At 34.7% G+C, this 13,811-nt stretch overlaps 1 long non-coding RNA gene and 1 pseudogene across 11 annotated transcripts; one reads left to right on the forward strand and one right to left on the reverse strand.

Moving 5' to 3' along the window:
• The first annotated feature begins 672 nt into the window (after nt 1-672).
• On the forward strand, nt 673-5,601 carry LOC131609620 (adenylyltransferase and sulfurtransferase MOCS3-like; annotated as a pseudogene).
• Nucleotides 5,602-6,160: 559 nt separating this feature from the next.
• Nucleotides 6,161-11,137, reverse strand: LOC131609621 (uncharacterized). Of its 11 annotated transcripts, none has more exons than XR_009286286.1 (15): nt 10,937-11,135; nt 10,627-10,795; nt 10,349-10,525; nt 10,116-10,193; nt 9,864-10,010; nt 9,646-9,758; nt 8,612-8,682; nt 8,233-8,426; nt 7,969-8,149; nt 7,560-7,656; nt 7,387-7,470; nt 7,203-7,242; nt 6,924-7,071; nt 6,535-6,730; nt 6,161-6,444 (listed from the first exon to the last, which is right to left on the reverse strand). It is a non-coding gene; the product is annotated as an uncharacterized LOC131609621 (long non-coding RNA). The 11 variants fall into 11 exon arrangements; XR_009286283.1 differs by having other exon boundaries at nt 10,914-11,135; XR_009286285.1 differs by having other exon boundaries at nt 7,166-7,242; nt 10,627-11,135.
• Nucleotides 11,138-13,811: the final 2,674 nt, after the last annotated feature.

A 13,811-nucleotide genomic window follows, 5' to 3' on the forward strand; every position in this document is an offset into this window, starting at 1 on the left:
CATCTCCATTATTAGTCTCTTTGTAAGTAATATGCTATACATGGGTCTATTTATATCAATAATGCTAAAGGAATCATTTTCTTTCTTCTATTTTTATATATTAAAGAAATGGCAAGTGCACCCATGGCATGATCCTCGTGTGCTATATAATATTGTGATTAGTTGGCCGGTCATGTGGGTATGGCAGTTTTTGTCTCTAATATAATAATAGTGAGTTACTGAGTTGTCTGTGGATCAGATTGATGAGCAGAGTCAGACTCAGAAAGACTCATAAGTTCCCAGTCAAACTCCTTTATGAATGTGCGTGCAGAAATACAACTATAATTAGTAATATATGAGTTTTTATTAGACAAATTTATTTCACATATAGCATAAAATACACTCTTTTCAAACCTTTTTTTCATGAACTTGCCAATAACATTAGGGAGATTCTACGGTGCATTCGCCCATTTGACTTCAGTGGTGAAGTCACTGCAATTGACCAATAGAATTAAAGCCCTAATCAACCCTAATTAATTCTAAGTTAATTTAAGCCACATCAGCTCTATGGTAAAAATAACTTTACTGTGGGACCCATTTTTAAAAAAAAACTTTTAATTATTGCATATAAGTCCCCATTCATTTAATAATATCTTACAAATTAAAATTAACTTTTATTAGATTACAAATTTTTTTAACTCATATTATACTCTTCGTTGTTCTTTTCTTTCTCCCAACTTCCCTCCTCTTCTTTCTCTTCGTTGTTCTTTTCTTTCTCCCAACTTCCCTCCTCTTCTTTCTCCCAACTTCCTAATTGAATTATATTCTTGGTTGTTCTTCTTCTTCCTTCCAACTTCCCTCTTTTTCTTTCTCTCAACTTCCCAATTGATGAATTCGAAATTGCAATTCAAAACCCTAAATTTCTAAATCCCTTACAACGAGGAAACCTCCAGCGTCTTCCTCGATGACGACCCATAGGGTTTCTTTCTATCATGTTCTGATAATTTTTGTGGATAAAACAGCATGCATCTGGAAAGAAATTTCAGGAGATCCTTGAAGAATCAGTAGTGCGTCCTCTCCAGATTGAAGGAGAACTATATATAGGAATTCCTCATGCATGTTTTGTCCTATTTTGAAGACTGAGATCTCTGATTGTTCAAATCATTGTAAGTTTGGAATAGAAATATATGAATATGATTTTTTTTCAGCTATGATGTATAGGTATATGCTACTCGAACTGCTACATCTCCGAAAGTCACGTCCAAGGCTGCGTCAAACGAAGATGTTGTTAGTGATGTGCTTACTCTAACAGAAAAATTATTTGCTGCTCTCTTAGATAATAGCTCCAAAGAAGATTTGATAAAGCAACATGCCAAAGTTGCTGCAGCAGCTGTCTCAGGTATATGTTTTTTTGCCCGTATTGAATTTCTCCTTGGCATGGTAGACGTGTTTATCCAGCGCAAAAGCTGTTGAGGCATTGCAATCGACTTTGTTGTTTTTTGGTCTGATTGTTGTATTTGGTTATATTTAGGCTGGGAGAAGGCTGAAAATGAAGTATCGAGTTTAAAACAAGGACTTGACGCTGCAAAACAAAAGAATTGATTGTGTATGTAGAATTGATTCTACTAGGAGTTAGGATTTGTAGCTTTTGAGTCTAAATGTGATGTTTACATTGAAATTTATTATTCGACTCACTTTTGCAATAATGTATGCAAACATAAACTACTTTAGATTCGACTCACTTTTAGGTAACATCAATTCGACTGAATTAGTTTATTCAAAATTAGTTCTTGTCACCGCAGATGTCATTAAATAAATTCAAGTGAATCAATTCAAACAGGGCTTGGAATATAGTAATTGATTTTGGATTGCAATTGCTTTATAGAGATTAGAAGTATTTAAGTTTTTCTAATTCATAAGCTTTGAAATTTGTTTTATCTTCTTCATTACGGGCTCCTTGAGCAGACACACTTTTTTGAATGACACATTTTTTCATTCTTTTGTTGCACAGGACAAGCAAATTTGTTGAAGTCGTCAATTTTAGTTGTGGGAGCTGGAGGGCTTGGTGCTTCTGCATTGTTATATTTTGCAGCTTCTGGCGTTGGTATAATATGACACTTTTTATAATGATTTTTGCCTTATTTTATAATCTATATTCTTATTAAAGCTTACATTTTGAAAATTTTACTCAGGTAAACTGGGTGTTCTTGATCATGACAAGGTTGAGTTGAATAATATGCATAGACAAGTAATGTTTTTTTTCCTAAACTTGTGACATGGCCTGTGCAACTTGTAGTTTGTGTATTGTTCAGGTGTGTTGTATGGCGGTGTTTGCATTTTTCCGAGTACAAGTTATTCTTGACATGTATCTTATTTATTTCAACTCATTCGTGATGTTTTTAGATTATACACACGGAAGCATATATTGGTCAGCCAAAAGTGAAATCCGCCGCTGCTGCATGTCGCTCGTACGTTTATCTCTTTAATCTTACCTACAAGTCATGTTGATTTTCGGTCAAATGTTTGTACAACTTTGTATCACAATTGTTGGAACATGGAACTAAGTTTTTATTAATATTTAGGATCAACTCATCTATTGAAGTCGTGGAACATGGAACTAAGTTTTTATTAATATTTAGGATCAACTCATCTATTGAAGTCGTGGAACATGAAGAAGCTTTGAAGAATTCCAATGCTTTGAAAATTTTCAGCAAGTACGTTTCCTTTATATAATAAGACCGATTTTCTTTTTTCTCGAGACCTGTTTTCTTTTAGTCTTACTTTTTTCATTTCCCTTTGAATATTACCGCTGAATCCACACGGCGCGATATATTTTTTTATCTTGAATTTGCTACATACGATATAATAGTGGATGCAACAGATAATGCTCCCACCCGGTATTTGATCACTGACTGCTGTGTCGTACTGGGAAAGGTACATCTTAATGTAGATAGGTTTCTTCCCCCCAAATTTATTTTCCTATAAATCATATTTCCTATCTTGAATTTGCAAAAGTACAACATAAGTTACTTCTATTGAAACTTTTTTTTACTTGCTTTTGTCGTTCTTGTGCAGCCCCTTGTATCAGGTGCAGCTGTTGGATTGGAAGGACAGGTATACATCTAACTATTTTTTGTTCTACCATTTAAGTTCACGGAGAAACTTGTACTCTTAGTTGCTTTATTATATCATGTTAATTCGAGGTATACTCATGGCAAAAACGTATAATACAGCTTACTATCTACAATCACAACGGTGGTCCTTGCTTTCGATGCCTCTTTCCAACTCCACCACCTAGAGCAGCATGCGAAAGTTGTGCCGATGGTGTAGTACTAGGAGTAGGTATGCTCTCTTTTTTGGCAATACCAACAAAATTATCTGATTGTTTAATTCTTGTACAAGTTTCTTTAAGCCAAGCTCTGATTACTAAATGCAGAGTTCTTATCATCCGTGTTTATCCTTTTAATTACTTATCATTCATGTTTCAACTTACATTGCTATTTCAATTTGTTGTGAATTTCAGTTCCTGGTATAATTGGTTGTCTCCAAGCTCTCGAGGCAATTAAGATTGCGGCTTCTGTTGGTGAACCACTCTCTAGAAGGATGCTTCTCTTTGATGCATTGGCTGCACGGATCTGTATTGTATGTTCCTAGCTTTTATCAATAATAGTAATTGAATGCTTGTTTTTGAAGGATGCATTATGAGAAAGAAATATTAAGATTATGGATTAAGGTCTAATGTCTATGGCAAGAGCTTATATAATCTTATTGCACAGGTTAAAATCAGAGGAAGGTCTCCATAATGTGAAGCTTGTGGAGAAAATGCAATAATGAATCAGAAGTACTTTCGAGAATTTGATTATGAGAAGTTCACTCAAACTCCCTTGTCTGAGGTATGGTTTCTTTTACTGCCTTGAGTTTTCAAAGCAAATCCCCTCTCTGTAGCACCGACACCTTTGAGAAAAGGTGTGTCTTGTGTTAGTGTCGGTCTCCGAAACTGAAATCGACACTTGTGATTACGTTTAATTTTTTCAAATTATTACCGGTATCGTCTTGTCAGTGTCGGTGTCGCGTTTTTGATGTCCATGCTTCATAGAATCCTCTGCATTCAGACGAAGTTGTTTACATTTAGTTGTCTTTGCTTTTGCATTTTCTATATTGGAGGTAAAATAAAACCCTCAAAAGACTACAAAATTGTCTTCCTGCATTTAATTATTGAGTTGCTACGATTTCTGTATGCCATTTTCTAGTGGTGGTCACATATCAATGGTTCTAACTTCTAAGTCCTAAGATATTTGAAGCTTCGAAAAACAGCTTACACCTCACTAATTGGCCCAAACAATCCTTCTTATTAGGGTTGACATCAGGTTGACCCAATTAAAATGACTTTTGCTGAACAAATATCAGAAGTTAGTTTTGGTATCAAGCAGCCTTGCCAATTGCGGATTGCAAAAAATAGTAGTTTCTTCAAATTCTGCCTAGTGGTTTTGAACTAAATAGCGTATCGAGGAACAATAAAAATTTGTTCAAATTTCTCTATACTAAATCACTGCAATGCTGCCATTTAACAACACTGTTATTCAGTATAATCAAGATTGAGTGCTGGATCGTAAGATCATACATGCCATGACTGCCAAAGCACGATACGATCACAGCAAGATCGTTTTCATCGTCGGCGTGGTCAAGATCGAGATCTTTGAAGCAAGATTGTAAAAACAAAAACATGCTGCATTTTTTTGTTGGGCCTGTATAACTAGGTCAGGCTTGTTCCTTCGGTAGGATCTTACTTGCCGTGCGCTACGATATTAGTTTTATGATCTTTCACCGGCCGCCCAATCCTACTTTAAAATCTCGTGCTTGACTTCATTACTGCTATCAATGAAAGTTATAACCTGCTAGCCAAGACATACACATACGCTATCACAAAAATTAGCTGTACACCGACATCTAACAAACATTCAATACGATGAGTTCTCATTGAATATCCTTATTAAACTGATCAACACTTGTGGTAGGGTGCATCTCTATTAAACTGAATATTTTTCATATTCCATGCAAATGCAGGCTCCATTGAATTAAATCTACTTTCTAGTGAGTCAAGAATCAGCAGCAAGGAGTACAACGAAATCATTCTCAAAAAGGAACCACGTGTTCTTGTCGATGTTAGACCAGCTCACCATTTCAAGATTGTGTCTCTTCCAAATTCTGTCAACATTCCATACGCAGATATAGAGTTTAAGTTGCCTGAAATATCATCAATTTTGAAGAAAGATCAAGAGGAAAAAAGTCCGGAATTGTATGTTGTATGCAGAAGAGGAAATGATTCTCAAAGGGCTGTTCAATACCTTCACAAAATGGGGTTTGCTTCTGCTAAGGATATTGTCGGAGGTTTGGAGGCTTGGGCTAAAAATGTTGATCCTACCTTCCCCACTTATTAGCTATGTAGTTAAATTTTGATCAAGTTTTATACTTCTAACTCTATTATTATATATTTTTTTAGGGATGCTGTATTCATTTTCCTTGTATTTTCACCTTATTTTTAGAATCCTTTGGGAAACTTTTGCATTGGTTAGAACATTTTTCACCTTATTTTCCTTGTAATGGATTTGGTTTACACTGCAACTTAATCTTTATTGTTTCTAGCTAGTTTTTTTAATGGAGTATTCTGTTTTTAGAAAATTTTCAATTCATTCAATTCCTTTTTTTAGGGACTTCCTAAAACTTCACATCGATATGGATTGAAAGAATCCATCCAGACGCCTTGTCTCCGAAAACATTTTTCAAGTGTATGTTTATACCCATATAAAACATTATCATGGTAAAAGGATCCATGATTTCGAAACATACCATTCAGAAGCGTTAACACAAACATGGAAGCTAACCTAAATTTTTTGAAATGATTTAGTAATGTATTTCCTTTATTGCATTGATTTTACTGTTATTGTTGCAGACTTATTATGCAGTAAAAAAACTAACATTTGAAAGTTTAGTGATTTTAGTAAAACTCCATACTTATGTTTAGCCTCTAAAAGTTCTAAATTGGATACTTACCATCAATAGAAAATTTATAAGCACTAAACTTCACAAGAGAATATTTTATAAGGACTAAATATATTTACCTTTTAATATTACTTAATTTTAATATTTCTTAATAGTATACTTAGGTCGTGCTGCACTATGGTAAATAGAAAAACTTGCATATCAAAAGTTAATACTAATGTCTAAAAATTATGTTTCCCTCTCTTTCTCACTCTATATGTGAGACTCTCATACCAACATAGGAACCGAAAACAAGTTAACAAAGATAACAACTGAGACAATTTATCATCTTGATCACTTGGAAAGTGAATGCATCTTTCACCAACCAAGAAGCAAAACTTTTAACAGAGCCATCCTAATGTATAAACCAGTATTTGCCTGCCTAAAATATGCAGCTCTAGGATCATTACCGACATCAGCTTCAATCTGCATCAAATAAAACAGACCGAGTTAGGTTATATACTGAATTTTAACATAAAAAATATCATACGGCATGGTTGTATTTTGTGTACTTACTTCGTCGAGTTTTGGAAGAGGGTGCATTACAACAGCATGATTTTGCATCACCTTTAGAACATCTTGATTCACGATATACTTTCCTCTTGCTTCTTCGTAAAGGTTAAGTTTCTCTCCAAATCTTTCCTTCTGAACGCGAGTTTGATAAACCACCCATCAGATCAGAACTTTGTTCCCACAATTTCAGCGTAAAAAACTGTTGATTTATAGGCATTGAAAATCAAAAGAAGAATTTTAACTTACGATTCAAATAAGTTAATGCGAGAATGAAGAAAAGGTTGAAGAGAAGAGAAAACCCAAGCAAGGCTCCAATGCATATCCAATACCAATAATGGTTTCATTTGTTTTCCTATTAAACAGAGGTCCACTATCAAGCACCGAATACAAACCTGACACTTGATCCCAGCTCAGCATCATGAAGAGTCTCCTTTGACTCATAAAGCTCAGAAGGCTGAATTTCATGCAAGGGACACTGACCCTGACTGAACTGCGTGACATTGAATGAGATTCCTGATACTCGCAAGTGATGAATGGATGCTGCAGATATTCGGCAAAATCATTATGTTGAAGGAAAGCTGAGTTAATAAAGCAAACAATTTTAAACATTTTTAATTTTATAACTGAATATTACGTAAGTTGGCTGAAGAGGAGGAAGATTTGCAAAATACCAGTAACAAGTCTGATGCAGAAGGTCTTAAATCTGGTTCCCTGCCACCACAAATTGATGTGTAATGATTAGAACTTAAGAGCTAAATGTCAAACTGTATCACTAGCCTTTTTAAAACGAATGCAGTCGGAATAAAATTGTGCAGTTTTAATAAAATAAAAATGGTAAAAGCATTTTATATGTACTTGTGAAAGCATTTCAGCAAAAAGTCCTTTGCCTCAGCAGACAGATGTTCAGGCATTGGTGGATGAGATCTACTCCTAAAAACACTAATTGAATTTATGCATTAAACACAAAACTGCTAAACATTTGGCAACATCATTCAAAGTTCATAATCAGTTAGAGCATTCGGCAGTACCTCACGACTCCTGAATTGGGAAAGTTCAGACTCAAAAGCAGGTTTCGAAAAATCTTGGTGACGAGAAAGCCTCTGGGACAACAACAGAAACCTATCCCTGTACAACACAGATTTAGCTTAACTATTGACATGTTTCTTACACAATGTAAAATGATATTAACTTATCCTACTTCAGTATTTTTATGGTAAATATTTTTATAGTAACTTCCTGAACTTCTTCCATGGGTAATTTGCCCTAAATAAAAATTAAATTACCAGATATCTCATCTAACATTTTCTTCTAATTACACTTGCCCTAAACTAGTAAATCAAGTAGGATTCAATGAAATTCACAGACCAATTGCAGGAATATTCTAACAAAAACAAAAAACGAAGAAAGAAAAAAGAACTCAGTGAACCAAAAACCTACTAGTGGAAATTACTTCTGATAGCATCATATTTATATCTAGGAACATCAAACACGTCAATGACGACAATAGCGGAAGAAGAATATGAAGCGAAGGTTTCAAAGGTTTCATCCGCCGCGTCGGCTTCCAGTAGCAATTTCACCATTCGTTGAACTGTCTCCACGTCGATGACTGTAGATTTGACTGCGATTGCACACAAAAAATGTTACATCGATAATAAATTGAAACGAGAATTAAAGAAAAAGATTTATGAAGAGAGAGGTTACAGGGTTCGTGTTCAGGATGATCGAGGACGAGATTCGTTCTCTTGTTCGTTGAGTTCGAATTGAGTGATGAAGCAGAGAATCTCGTCACGGGCTTCGAGTTTGATGCTGTAGCGTCTGATTCTGCACTTCTTCTCAATCTTTTTTTCGTCCGAGCATTCATATTTCTCTCTGCGTCTGTCTCTCTCTGTTCTGAACTGAATTAAAAGAAATGGCGGTAAAATGAAGGTGAAAATTTCATTTTGGAGGAAACAGCGGGAAAAATTTTCACAAAGTGGATGAAAAAACTTTTTTGAAATATGTTTAAAAGGGTGATTATAGAAAGGAGTGAGGGTTCTAGTGCCAATAGACAACAAAATCCGAGCATGGATGAAGGACTTACCATTGCAAAGCTATATCAACTGCGATTCCATCTATTTCTTTTCTGAAACTCAGAACATCATGAACAACTTTCTGCAACAGATCATCAGTATTAGTCAAAATAGACAGTTGTTTAGTTAAAATTATATGCAGTCTGATGGATATTTAAAGAATACATATATGCATCATAACACTCGAGTTATATAGAAATTTACATTTTAATTGAAGAAGTAAAAGTAAAACGAGAAGAATATGATATTTCTGTATCATTATATATATATATATATATATATATATATATATATATATATATATATATATATATATATATATATATATATATATATATATATATATAACAATAATATTGATTAACATGTCCATTGTTTAAATTCTGAGGGGAAAACATAGTTATTTTTACCTGAGACTCAAATGAGCCTTCATTCTTGAATTAAATTTGCAGTCCCTTTTAGGCAGGGAAAAAGGGGGGAAAATCAGACATAAAGATGCTAAAAGTAGTCGTAGCCTTGTAGGTCAACACATTGGCAGGGAAAAATATTGTTAAAGAAAGACCTAACAACAACAGGTGCTTCCTAAAAACCAGAATAACAATGAAAATCGACATATATCAAACATACTTCAAAACCATTATAAAATAAATATTAGTCAATGTGAATCTACAACAATTATTCCTAATACATATATCAAGCATACTTCAGAACATTCGTATAACATTTTTAAGTACACTTTTTGGTTAATCTTTAGAAACTTCAAAACTGAATTCGTATAACATTTTTCATCACTGTTATGTGGTATCAGAGCAATGGAAGAAGCAATGCAGCCCCGTCTAAAATCCATGCCAATGAGAAATGAAAAAGGTTTCATTGTAAATGAGAAATATAAACAAGTCGAAAGAGCAACAACACCACAAAGAGCAGCAGGCATCCTTACAGATCCTGAACAGGTGCATACATCTTAGTGATTCAACAAATGAAAGACCAGATAAATCATCATTCATTCTAGTTATGACTATATCAAGAAATTCAAATCAAATACCTCCTCCATCAACACCAAGAGAAACAGGGCATAGTCCTGCTGACACCAAAGACGCAGATCCACCAGAAGAACCTCCTGCAATCTTTTCGCAATCATATGGATTTCTAGTAGGCCTATAAAGTGAATAAAGTATGCGTCTGAGTAAATCCACTAAGGTACAAAATATGTAACATAATATGAAAGAGTGTAACACATGGTGATGGAAGTACTATTCTTACCCATAGTGTGGGTTTATCCCACTAGTTCCAGACCCAAGTTCGTTCATATTGGATTTCAAACAAGTATGGCACTGCATTTCCTTAAACGCTTAACACAACATGCATCGTCTTTACAAGGCCTTTCCTTATGCATCCACTTTGTACCTCCTAGAACACAGCGTTATAAGATGCTTTAGTGAATTATGAAATCAGCAGCTTAATCATTTGAATAGATGATCCTGAGAAAAACATTAAAACAGTACACTGCCTTACCTGTTGTTGGATACGGCAAACAATCTATCTCGTCCTTTATTGCAACAGGTACTCCGTCTAGCACCGATATTGGTTCCCCTGCAAAATTATTATTGCATCAGATTAGTATCTGAACATGGTTGAGTACACATAGCATAGAAGCATAGACAAGGAGTAAAAACAATGATCCGGATTCTCGGTTGTAAGAGAAGCACACATTCGCATGCATTAACTGTCTTTCCATTATAAAGTACCTCTTTGATACCGAAGAGTTGACTCAGTTGCTTGTCTTAGTATATCATCAACATTATAGTCAATAAAGAATCCCATTTGATATGGTGGTTTTACGGAGCAGAAAATCACGTATTTAGAAATTAATAGTTCAAAAATCTAGTTTATCTGTCTGGTTCGTCATCTCTAACATAAGATTCCTAAAACAATAAAAAACCTAACTTTTAACAATGCACATTCTTTAGTTTTAAAAATAAACAAACAAGAAATTCATATCAATGCTTACATGGTGTAAACTCACCAGTGAATTTGCAACAAATCAATATAATCAGTCCCAAGACGCTTAAGAGTGAATGTGAGAAGTAGGCAGCATTGTACCTTTGCCCATGATGTAGTATGGATTCACTGTTCTCATCAATCTTCCTTGAGCCCATAACGTTTTCAGCAATAGTGACCAGGCTCCCATTGAGCTGGATTAAAGGGTCAAGTCACAAATATCAGCCGCTATCTTATCAACCCTAATCCCAAATCAATGTCCAAAAAAACACCCAGAAAATACAACAAGAATGGTTCAAGAAAGGAATAAACCAGATACAAGTGAGAAAGGATACAAAAGTTGGGACGATGATTGAGAGTCCATTGATGAGATAAAGATGGCTAGCCAACATTTTGAGAGGAATAACAAAAAGAGACGCTCAATTTTTTTCTTTTTAGGGTTTTAGTGTAATAGAGGGAACAATACAATTGCAGAATTTTTAGTGAAAATTAATGGAGGGAACTTACAATTGGAAAATTTTTTGTGAAAATTAATAGAGGGAAAAGTTGGAGCGCTCAAATTGATGATTTTTTTTTTTTGAGATTTGTATAACAAATTTTTATTAAGTCAAATAATTAAAAAATGATGAAAACATATTTCGATTTTTTTGAAGTACATTTTGAAAAAAAAAATCGATTTGTTAATGATTAACATAGATGAGTATCATCTATTTTTTGACACATAGATGAGTATCATCTATTGTAAAACTATTATATTGGGGATAGTGTTAGGGTTATTGTTTGAGACATAGATGATTATCCTTTATTCTTTGAGACGTAGACGAGTATCTTCTATTATTTGAGACATGGATTAGTATCCTATATTGTTTGACACATAGATGAGTGTCATCTATTGTTTGACACATAGATGAGCATTGTCTATGTTTGACACATAGATGAGCATCATCTATTATTTTAGACATAGATGAGTACTATCAATTGCAAAACTATTATATTAGGGTTAGGGTTAGAGATCGATGTTTGATAGTTGACCGTCATCTATTGACTATCATTTGCTGAATCTCTAACATAGTTCACACCTAGTTGACCATCTTCTATTGACTGTCTTACACGGTGCACACATAGTTGACCATCATTTATGAATCTCTGACATGGTTCACACATAGTTAACCATCTTCTATTGATTGTCTTACATGGTACACACATTTTTTACCATAATTTATGCATCTCTAACATAGTTCAGACATAGTTTACCATCATTTGTTGACTATTTTCCATGGTTCACACATAATTAACCATCATCAGTGCATTTCTAACATGGTTCACACATAGTTGACCATCATCAATGCATCTCTGACATGGTTCACCATCATCTACTACCTATTTTTCATGGTTCACACATAGTTGACCATCATCAATGCATTTCTGACATGGTTCACACATAGTTTACCATCATCAATACATTTCTTACATGGTTCACCATCATCTACTGACAATTTTCCATGGTTCACACATAGTTGACCATCATCAATGCATTTCTGACATGGTTCACACATAGTTGACCATCATCAATGCATCTCTGACATGGTTCACCATCATCTACTGACTATTTTCTATGATTCGCACATAGTTAACCATCACAATGCATTTCTGACATGGTTCACACATAGTTGACCATCATCTATGCATCTCTGACATAATTCACACACAATTGAACATCTTCTATAAACTATCGTTCATGGTTCACATATAGTTGACCTTCATCTATGCTTTTATGACATAGTTCACACATAGTTGACCTTCATCTATGCATCTATTACATAGTTCACACATAGTTGACAATCGTCTACGCATCTATTACATGGTTCACATATAGTCGACCATCTTCCATGCGTCCCTGACATGGTTCACACATAGGTTAACCATCATCAATGCATCTCTAACATGGTTCATGCATAGTCGTACATCGTCAGTTAACCGTGTAACATGGTGCACACATAGTTTACCATCATCAATGCATCACTGACATGGTTCACACATAGTAGGACATCATCAGTTGATTTCCTGACATGGTTCACACATAGTTGACCATCATCAATGCATCCTTGACATGTTTCACACATAGTAGGACATCATCAATGCATCCCTGACATGGTTCACACATAGTTAGACATCATCAGATGACTGTCTGACATAGTTCATACATAATCGACCATTTCGTTGACTCTGATCCACTAAAATATGCTTCAGAGTACATTCATTGCAATGTGACCCATTTAGTTGACTCTGATCCACTATTTGAGAGTTAGTATTAGATCTATTAAATATAGTTGACCATCATATATCCATTAGTAACAAGGTTCACACATAGTCGGCGATCATCTATCCACATGTAACGTGGTTCACACATAGTCGACCATCATCTATCCACCTGTAACATGGTTCACACATGAATGAACACCACACTTATCCCAAGGGTTTAAAATTTTCAATCATGATTGGAGATGTTTTTAAGAAAGCCCATGGGTCCTTGTATTAAGCTGAAGTAACATGGTTCACACATAGTTGACCATCATTTATGCATCTCTAACATAGTTCGCGCATAGTTGACCGTCATCTATGCATCTATGACAAAGCTCACACATAGTTGACTGTCATCTATTGACTATCATATATTGAGTCTCTGACATAGCTGACCATTTTCTATTGACTATCTTACATGGTGCACATATATTTGACCATCATTTATGCATCTCTAACATGGTTCACACATAGTTAACCATATTCTATTGACTATCTATAACATAGTTCACACATAGATAACCATCTTCTATTGAATATTTGGTTTGTTATCAATAACATATGCAAGATAAAGACAATTAAATTAGTTGCTCAAAAGTAAAGTGCACACAAGAATTATTGACCCAATTCGGTGAAATCACACATACTCTGGGGGCATACCAAGCCATGAATGAATCTCTTTCATGGTTCACACATAGCTGACCATCGTCTATGCATCTCTAACATAGTTCACACATAGTTGACCATCATATGTTGAATATCTTCCACGGTTCACACATAGTTAACCATAATCTATTGACTATCTTCCATGGTTCATACATAGTTGACCATCATCTATGCATCTCTGACATAATTCACACACAGTTGACCATCTTCTATAAATTATCGTTCATGGTTCACATATAGTTG

Source organism: Vicia villosa, linkage group LG6, assembly GCF_029867415.1.
Source record: "Vicia villosa cultivar HV-30 ecotype Madison, WI linkage group LG6, Vvil1.0, whole genome shotgun sequence".
Taxonomy (NCBI): Eukaryota; Viridiplantae; Streptophyta; class Magnoliopsida; order Fabales; family Fabaceae; genus Vicia; species Vicia villosa.